We start from the raw sequence: 8,221 nt of genomic DNA on the forward strand, positions 1-8,221 counted from the left end.
TTGAAACCCTAAGGACATAAGAACCAAGCTGGAACATTCTGTATTTTAAAAAAAAAAAATGGATAAAATTGTTTCAGCTCTGAGACCACAGTTTGCCCTGACTATAATGATAAATCATCATGAACGACACTAAATGAAATGAGTTTGATGTTCTCTGCTTTATTCCTCCATGTTAGAAGCCACTTTTACATTTGCTATAACTTTCAACCTTTATTCTGAATGAGTCTTGTTTGCAGATATTATTTCTGCTCTGTATAATCTATCTGATGACTGTGATGCACCTTTTGTACACAGAGTGGGATGGACGTAGTGTGGAGAAGATAAAATATTTGGCAAGGAATCCCACAGTGGTTGTATTTCCCTAGAGCAGCTTAATATACCAGTACTAACCACTCCTCTTTTAGCGAGGATTTCCTTTAATTTTATTTTAAGAACAAGAAACATTTCTATTTTTCCTTCTCCATCACTCGGTAACTATCTGATCAAAATAAAAAAATAAATGAAAGCTTCCCCTATTGAGATTTTTAAGGCCTGGACTTGTGAAAAAGGGACTAAGTAACATTCAGAACTTTCAGGATTGGGTCTCTGCTAAGCAACAGCAATTCTTACTGAAATCAATGGGAATTGCAGGTGTTTTGCAAGTATTCAGCACTTCTCAGGGTTTGGCCCAATACTAAGAACTACATAAGAGTCATTACCGTCTGTTATTTACTACTTACTTGTTGAAAGGAAACATTGCCTTTAAAAAAAACAATAATCAATGCTATTTACACTTTTACCCACTTTTTTACAGTTATGGTTCAGTGTAAACTCAGGCAAAATTCCCTACCATGAGATGTATAAGAAAATTGAGCACCAAAGAATCTGCATGATATTATGGATAAACAGTAATAGGGATGAATCAGCTCCCACTCAGGACCATGGGATTTTTGGTCAATGAGAACAAGACTGAAGCCACACTCTGAACAATCATAAATATTGTTGCTTTAGTCTTAGCCTATCTGTTTTGGTTTTTTTACAAATAATGTATCTTCCAAATATGGGCTAAATCCTCAAATTCGTATTTAGTTTTTTATTCCAGTAAAACTCCTATTTACTTCATTGTGAGTAAGGCCACAGTAAAGCCTAAGTAAAAGCTGACTTAGCTTTTAGCTCAAAAGCCGGCCCAGTAAGCAGGAAGGCAGTTAGAGAAGTAAACAATTTAGTAAAATGGACAATAGTCTGAGATATCAATAATTATCTACTGTAATATGTTTAACAGCAGCTCTCTTGCATCATATTAACAACAGTTTACTTAATTTGCTTTAAAAGGTTCATGCTCTGTTATTTTCTCTTGCTTCCATAGCAGGGAAAAAGCACTTTTGCCTTCTATTTGTGCCCTTATTACTTCCGTTTTGCAAGTGCCATTACACAGCTCGATTATGTCTCCTAAATACAAGAGCATGAGATCCCTGAAAATGTTTGAAATTTGTAAAAACAAAAATTTCCTTGATGAAAGCAGTGAGAGAAATAGCATGTGGTTTGTTTTTACCTTTTTTTCCCTTTCGCTTAAGGACCTGTTTCTCTTTGGAATGCCCTTTGCTGTCTGTCAGCTACTCCTAACACAGGGCCCAGTCCCGCAGTGACGTGTAGACCATATCTAGGAAGTAGTCCAAGTGCTATCAACAGGACTAATCACATAACTCACGTGGATACAAATTTGCAGGATCAAGACTTTCTACTTACAAAGCTGGCTGCAGATTGCTTTAGAATGAAAAGTGAAAGGAAAACTGTCACTGATAGTAACAGGATCAGGACTTCAGAGTGAAACCTTACTCCATGAGCGACGGCTTGCAGCGCAGCAATGCGACTACTCCTGTGGGTAACAGTTTGCAAGATCAGGCTATAAGGCCCCGACCCTGCAAACACACACATGCTTTACCTCTAAGCCCATGATCAGTCCCAATGGGGTCAGTAGGTTTACTCATGAGAGTAAAATTAAGACTGTGCCTAAGAAGGGCTTGCAGGGTCAAGTCTTAATTTTGTTAGGAAATTGTATGAAAGACGTGACCAGTGCAGATATCTTTAATAGTGGAATTATCCATTTGAAGTAATTTTGATCTTTATTTTAAATTGCTTGAGAAAATTCATTTACACCATTGGAAAGAAAAGAGTGCTTTGGTATAAAGCAATCCTCCTCCTCCTGCCACTTTCAAAATAGCTAGGAATTTAGAACAGTCTCTTGATCTTCAAAATTTTCTTTTGATCTCACAGTTAGATAAAACTCTCCCTATGCAACTGCACTACCAGTCAACAGAGAATCAGTAGCAAATATCAACAGCTAATCTCTCTCTTTTGAAGACATAGTCCTACATATCACAGACATTTCAAAGCCAGCGATAAAACAAAAAGCCTGAAGCTATAGTCCATTTACCTGTAGCCCTGACATACTTGAAAAATAAAAATGTTCAAGAGCTTTAAATTATTCTCTTTAAGCCTAATGGTCACCTCTAATTACACAACAGTTTGTATTGTAATTATTTAGCTGGCATTTAAATTAGACTTCCCTGTATTTATGAGCAATGACAGTTACCTAATAGGCAGTTAGGGATTGATCCTGCGTACTGTTATTCATGTGAGTAGTACCCTGAGTTCAGTGTTATATAGAACTACTTGAGCAACTAAGGATTACTCGCATGAGTAAGGATTTGGGTCCCAACACAGCAGGGCACTGAAGCACATTTTTAACTTAAAGCATGTGCTGAATTCCCATTGACTTCATTGAGACTTCCGCGCATGCTTCAACGAAATCAACGCCTCTCAGAGTGAGACACTCCTCCCCACCCACCAACCCCCAGAACTGACACAGCAACACAGCTGTTGTAATTATAGGGTAATAAGAGGTGTTACAAACATGCACCGCCAAGAGAAGTTCTTCACCAGCACAGAGATATTTTACCATCCCCTCATATTGTGTTGGAAATACTATATACATTTGTCTTCAACTGTCTTTTCTTTTCTTCAATTTGAGTTTCAGTCCAGATCAGAGGCAAAAAAATAAAAGCCTTTTTACAGCTACAGGTCAGTGTAAGATAAGAGACTCAGCACAGTCACTTCCATGTACCATACATAGGAAAAGGGACCCAAACTGGTATTTAGTTTATCAGGCTAGAATCAAGGAACTACAGCAAAGGTACTTGAATGTAAATGCATTGCCAGAAGATAAACATCTACACTACTGAAGGATTGTAGCATGCCCCGCAATTTAAAGGTCATGTCCTGTGCTTTATTTTTCTTTTAGGTTTAAAATAATGGTGAATATGTGTGCACTTTAAATCGCTGCTTTTAAAACATTTGACTTCATAAATGGGTTCAACATCAAGTAATAGGCTAGACAACACAACACAGGACGAAAAGGAGAGAAAAAGAAATGCACTACACACACAAAAATACTGATAAGAACATTTTTAGAGGACTGATATCAATTAAAAGATGATGTTGGGGGGAAGCAAGAAAATAATTTTAAACATGAAAGAAAATGATAAAAAAAAAATGCATCTTTTGCACTGTAAAAGAAAAAGCCAACAGTGAAATGCAGCCTTTTGCTGGAATCCAGGACTAGGACCAAAGAATTTACATATATTAAATTAACTAGATCCAAACTCCTCTACAACAAATATTTATATTGTAAAATACTACAGCCACATTCCTGCATCTCCTTCCAATAATAATTCTTAAGGACACACTGTACTGGAAAGCATATAAAACAGTGTGTTTCTGTGGAGATGGAATGCTTCATTAATAGAGTACCAGGGTGTTCATAAATATTAAAAATATGTTTTTAGACATGATTCCTTCTATTTACATTGTTTTCAGCACTACTGAAAGCAAGATTTAATGTCTACCTGTCCATAAGCATCTCACTTGCTCTCTCCAGCTACAGAACTTAACTGCTGGTAGCCATATAGGACAATGATGTCTCCGCTAGTTGTTCAGTAAATAGACAGTCAATCAAATACCCTACTCATGCAAGTAGTCCTACTCACCGCAGTGGGACTAATTTTGTCAGAGAGAATAGGAGATGGGCCAAAATGTAGACAAAAGGGCTCATTCATAAAATGATTTTAATATAAATTTATAATGCTTAAATGTATAAGATTATTTTAGTTTAAAATAAAGTTTTATGTGTTCTTCAGATTAGAAATGGGAATGTGCATTTGAACAGAAAAAAGATTATCTGTAGTAGTACTCAAGGAATTGTTTAATCATGAATATTCAAGACAAACTACAAATATAGATATCCTCTTCATTGGTTAAAAATTAGCTGGCTGGAAATGCATCAATCAGCATTAAAAAAACAAAACAAAAGCCACTAATTTGGACCCTTAGATCAATCTTCTAAAAAGTGACCAGTGAGTCACTGAAAGGAATGGCTTCTTTTCCAAGGCACCTATATCCCATTGCTATAAAATAATTACAAACAAAACAAAACCAAAAAAAACAAAACCTAAAAACCAAAGAGGTCCCAGCTATGCTGTATCAACATACCAATCTCACAAATTGGTCTTCTGAGCAGAACTCTCTATGGAACAAGAGCATGTGTTTATTCTTGCATAAATAACATTTGTTAGATTATGAGACCATATGGGAGGATACCATTGAAATAGAGAAACTTGGCTGATGTTTAGAAAGGAAACTAAAACATACTAATACTATTGACAAACTCTTGCATATTTGAAGATTTTCACCTAATTTACTTCACCTGTTTTTTTATTACCATCTAATTTCACATCCCTCTGTTCTGCTATATTTCCAAAAAGCAGTGAACACAAATGTGCAGCCAGCCTGGGCCCTCAGGCCTCTGGATCAAGATGGCAGGCTGGCCCTTGGTTCCCCTGGGGACAGCAAAGCCAGAAGGGTGATTGGACACAGTGACCTGTCTGCATGAGATGAGACAAAAACAGGAGGGCTGTAATGCTGATGAACTAACTTGTCACTCACAAGCTCAGGTCTGCAACAAAAAAGGGGGGGCGAAAAAAAGGTGCAGTAAAGATTTAGTGAACACACAAGGTAGAAAGATACAGTATAATTAGAATAATTAGATGACACAGTTAGTAACCAGTTTGCCTGGTCTCAGGGTAAAGGGAGAAGGCTGGTTCAGAATCTACTTAAATGTTCATGTAAAAGGATAAAAGGAGAATAATTTTAAAGAGATAATAATTAGTATTATGGTTCAGCATGTAAGGAAGGTAGCTGTCAAAGATCAGGGTTTGATAACAAACACTCCAGTTATGAATCAAACTCACACTTAGCAATGAGCTTCTAGATCTTGACATACTAGGCAAAGAGGTTGTTCTTCAGAGTACTTGGCTGCTTAATTGCTTGCTTGGGGGAGTTAAAATCAAGAGGGAAGGTATATAAGCAATTCTGGAAGCCCATACATCCAGTTACTAGATAATGGTTAGCACTGCAATATTATGCCTACTATTGCCATCACCAGTGGAAGCCACGGTGGGCACTGGTGTTTGGAGATAGACGAAATCAACATAAAAAGAAAAGTGGGAATGCATTTAATAATAAACAAGTACTTTGAGCTGAGAGTGCTTGCAGATCAGCTTATTTATTAGCACTCCTGTGCTGTCCACAGACTTGTATTTGAACTACAAATAACTGTTAGTGTTTCTGATCTGTATTTGCGTAGAGATGTACACATAGTTTGCATTCTTAATTATGCATGTTTGCATTCCACATGTAGCAATTAAGAAGGCATTTAAAATTAAAATTAGAACTGCAGGCTCAGCCAAAACGGAATTTGGTTCCCATAGCCAGAGAGAAATAGTACTCCAAAATGAAAAGATGTAATGATAAACATTTCTGTAAGGTTTTAATTTTTGGGCCTTGAAAGTTAACAACTCATAAGAACAACTTTTTCCAGCACTATGGTGGCAGCAAATGAAAGAGTCACTTTTTAAAATATTGGTCTGTATAGAATATTCAAAGCTTTATTATTTATCAATAATAAAGGATATATATGTAACTTTTGGAGAGATTTTATAGAATCTTGGCCATGTCATTTGATAGTTATTTTCTGCTTTTATCAACTGAATGTTTTAAACCAGAGCAAAATTAATATTTCTATTTCATTAAAATAAGCTAATTACAATGATTGTTTTATGCTTCCTAATTTTAAAATGTATTTTATTTAACAAACCAAAAATAAATATCAGTAGTTCTAACCAAAGGATAAATCTTTTAAATTTTGTAGCTGTTTATTCCGCATTAACATGTAGCTATTCATAAACAATTAAGAAGAAGAATTTATGAAAAATAAAATATACTTCAAAATATTGTGCATATGTGCACACACACACACACAAGTGTGTGTATTCACATACACAAATATGCACATACATCCACACATACATATGCAAAAAGGCTCAGAACACACTTATAACTCACACATAAGCTGTATAAGTGACTAGATTAACAACACACTTGATCTAACACAAAAAAACAAAGTTAGTTCCTAAAATTGTGAAACGTGTTTTTAAGTGCATACTTTTGTTACTGATTTTTGGGAAATGACATACAACACCGCACTGTAAATATTTTTTCAGACATTCACCTAACTTTGTTTTTAATTGAGGAAAATGGAACATTACACACAAAAGAAACATGCTCATATTCATTGCATTGTCAAAAAGCACTTTCATAGATAAAACAAGCATTAAATAAAATATAGCTAACTTACATGGAAAAAGTTACATTAAAGAGGATACTGCAGCTATCAGAAGCTTTACGATTTTTCAAGCCTTCAAGTTACATTTTCTGTCAACAGTACATATGTAAATCCTTACTGTTACATTTGCTTTAATATCACTAACTATATTTATATAACCCTGAACAATTTGCCACCAAAGGTAATTAGCACTCTCCAAAATATATTTTTTCAGGCAATTTTATATTGCCAAATAAGTGCCACTTTTTAAGTATATGCCTGCCTAATAGAAAGCTGTTAATGTTTGGAGGATTTTTAATAAAAATGTATCTTCTATTTTTTAAATATTTAAAGCAATACAAGTCTGTGGCAAATATGATATTAGGTATCTGACATTTCCCATCTAAAAACGCAATATTGCATACGATGGTATTAATAAACCATATGCTTTGAGAGACTTCATTGCTTTGCTGTAATTTAGTTGAAAATAGTAAAATCTGTTTTTTCCACCACTGTATTAACATACAGGGAACACAAATACTATGTCATCACTTTAGCAGCATGTGTTCGCTATACTGTAAACATATGCAAAAAAATAAACTTTTGAGAGTTCATAAATATCGTTTACTAGAGACTGATTTATGAGTTAATGGTTAATGAGAAAGTGTTGAGTACTTAAAATTTTGTTAGCAAAAAATCAGACACCCTCTTCCCACTCCATAAGGAAACAGCCCTTCCTATGCAGCAGGACACTAATTTCTTTCACTAGCACTTCAGGTTATTATTTGAAGGCAAATGAAAAGACAATGATTCTTCTCTCTTCTAGTTAAGCTCAAAACACAACATTTAAAACACACACATAAAAACTACAGACTAATCAGAAATCATACAAACAGAAAGAGAAGGACTCACTGACCCATTTGGAAGACAAAGACGACAAAACGGAAAAGCTCTAAAAATCAGCTTGTGAGGCCTCAGAGAGATATTCTTCTGGCATTTCATCACAGCAGCCCCAGACCAGTTCACTTCCCTGGATACAGGGAGGGAGAACTAAATAGAGCTGTTTATTAAAGCTGTTGTGCTGGATTGCATTAGGAAGCACGAGCAGACCACCTGGACCTTTCAGATTGTGGCAGTGTTTAATTTGCAGGCTGCCCCTCTGCAGCAGCAAAGTCTACTACATTTACCAGGCTCAATCACACATTATCTGGGTTAGGAGTAAAAGCAAAAAAATCCACAGCCTCTAGTATAAAAATACAACCAATATAGAAATAATGAACAGCATTAGAAAAATATGAGGCAACTCCTTAGTAAACACAACACTTTTACTCTTCACTTCTTCTACTTCAGTATCTTTAGACAAAATACAAAGGTAAATGAATAAATAGATATTGGCAAAGCTCAGACTAAATTATAAACTGGGATTATTAAAGCAAAGCATGACATTTTTAGGTTTAACTAGTGATTCCCTGTCCAGATTAATATGGTCTTTTGCCTTTCTCACTTTCAGCACTACACTTGCCG

General features: G+C 35.4%; 1 protein-coding gene across 1 annotated transcript in view; it reads right to left on the reverse strand.

Annotated features, from left to right (window-relative positions):
* Positions 1-7,642, reverse strand: part of POU6F2 (POU class 6 homeobox 2) — a 362,572-nt gene extending 354,930 nt beyond the window's left edge. The window contains exon 1 of the mRNA XM_067550434.1: positions 7,614-7,642. The gene's annotated coding sequence lies outside the window, so the exon portion shown is untranslated. The remainder of the gene's footprint in view (positions 1-7,613) is intronic.
* Positions 7,643-8,221: the final 579 nt, after the last annotated feature.

Source organism: Emydura macquarii, unplaced genomic scaffold, assembly GCF_026122565.2.
Source record: "Emydura macquarii macquarii isolate MOO-44397 ecotype Brisbane River unplaced genomic scaffold, CSIRO-AGI_Emac_v2 contig_1263, whole genome shotgun sequence".
Classification (NCBI taxonomy): Eukaryota; Metazoa; Chordata; order Testudines; family Chelidae; genus Emydura; species Emydura macquarii.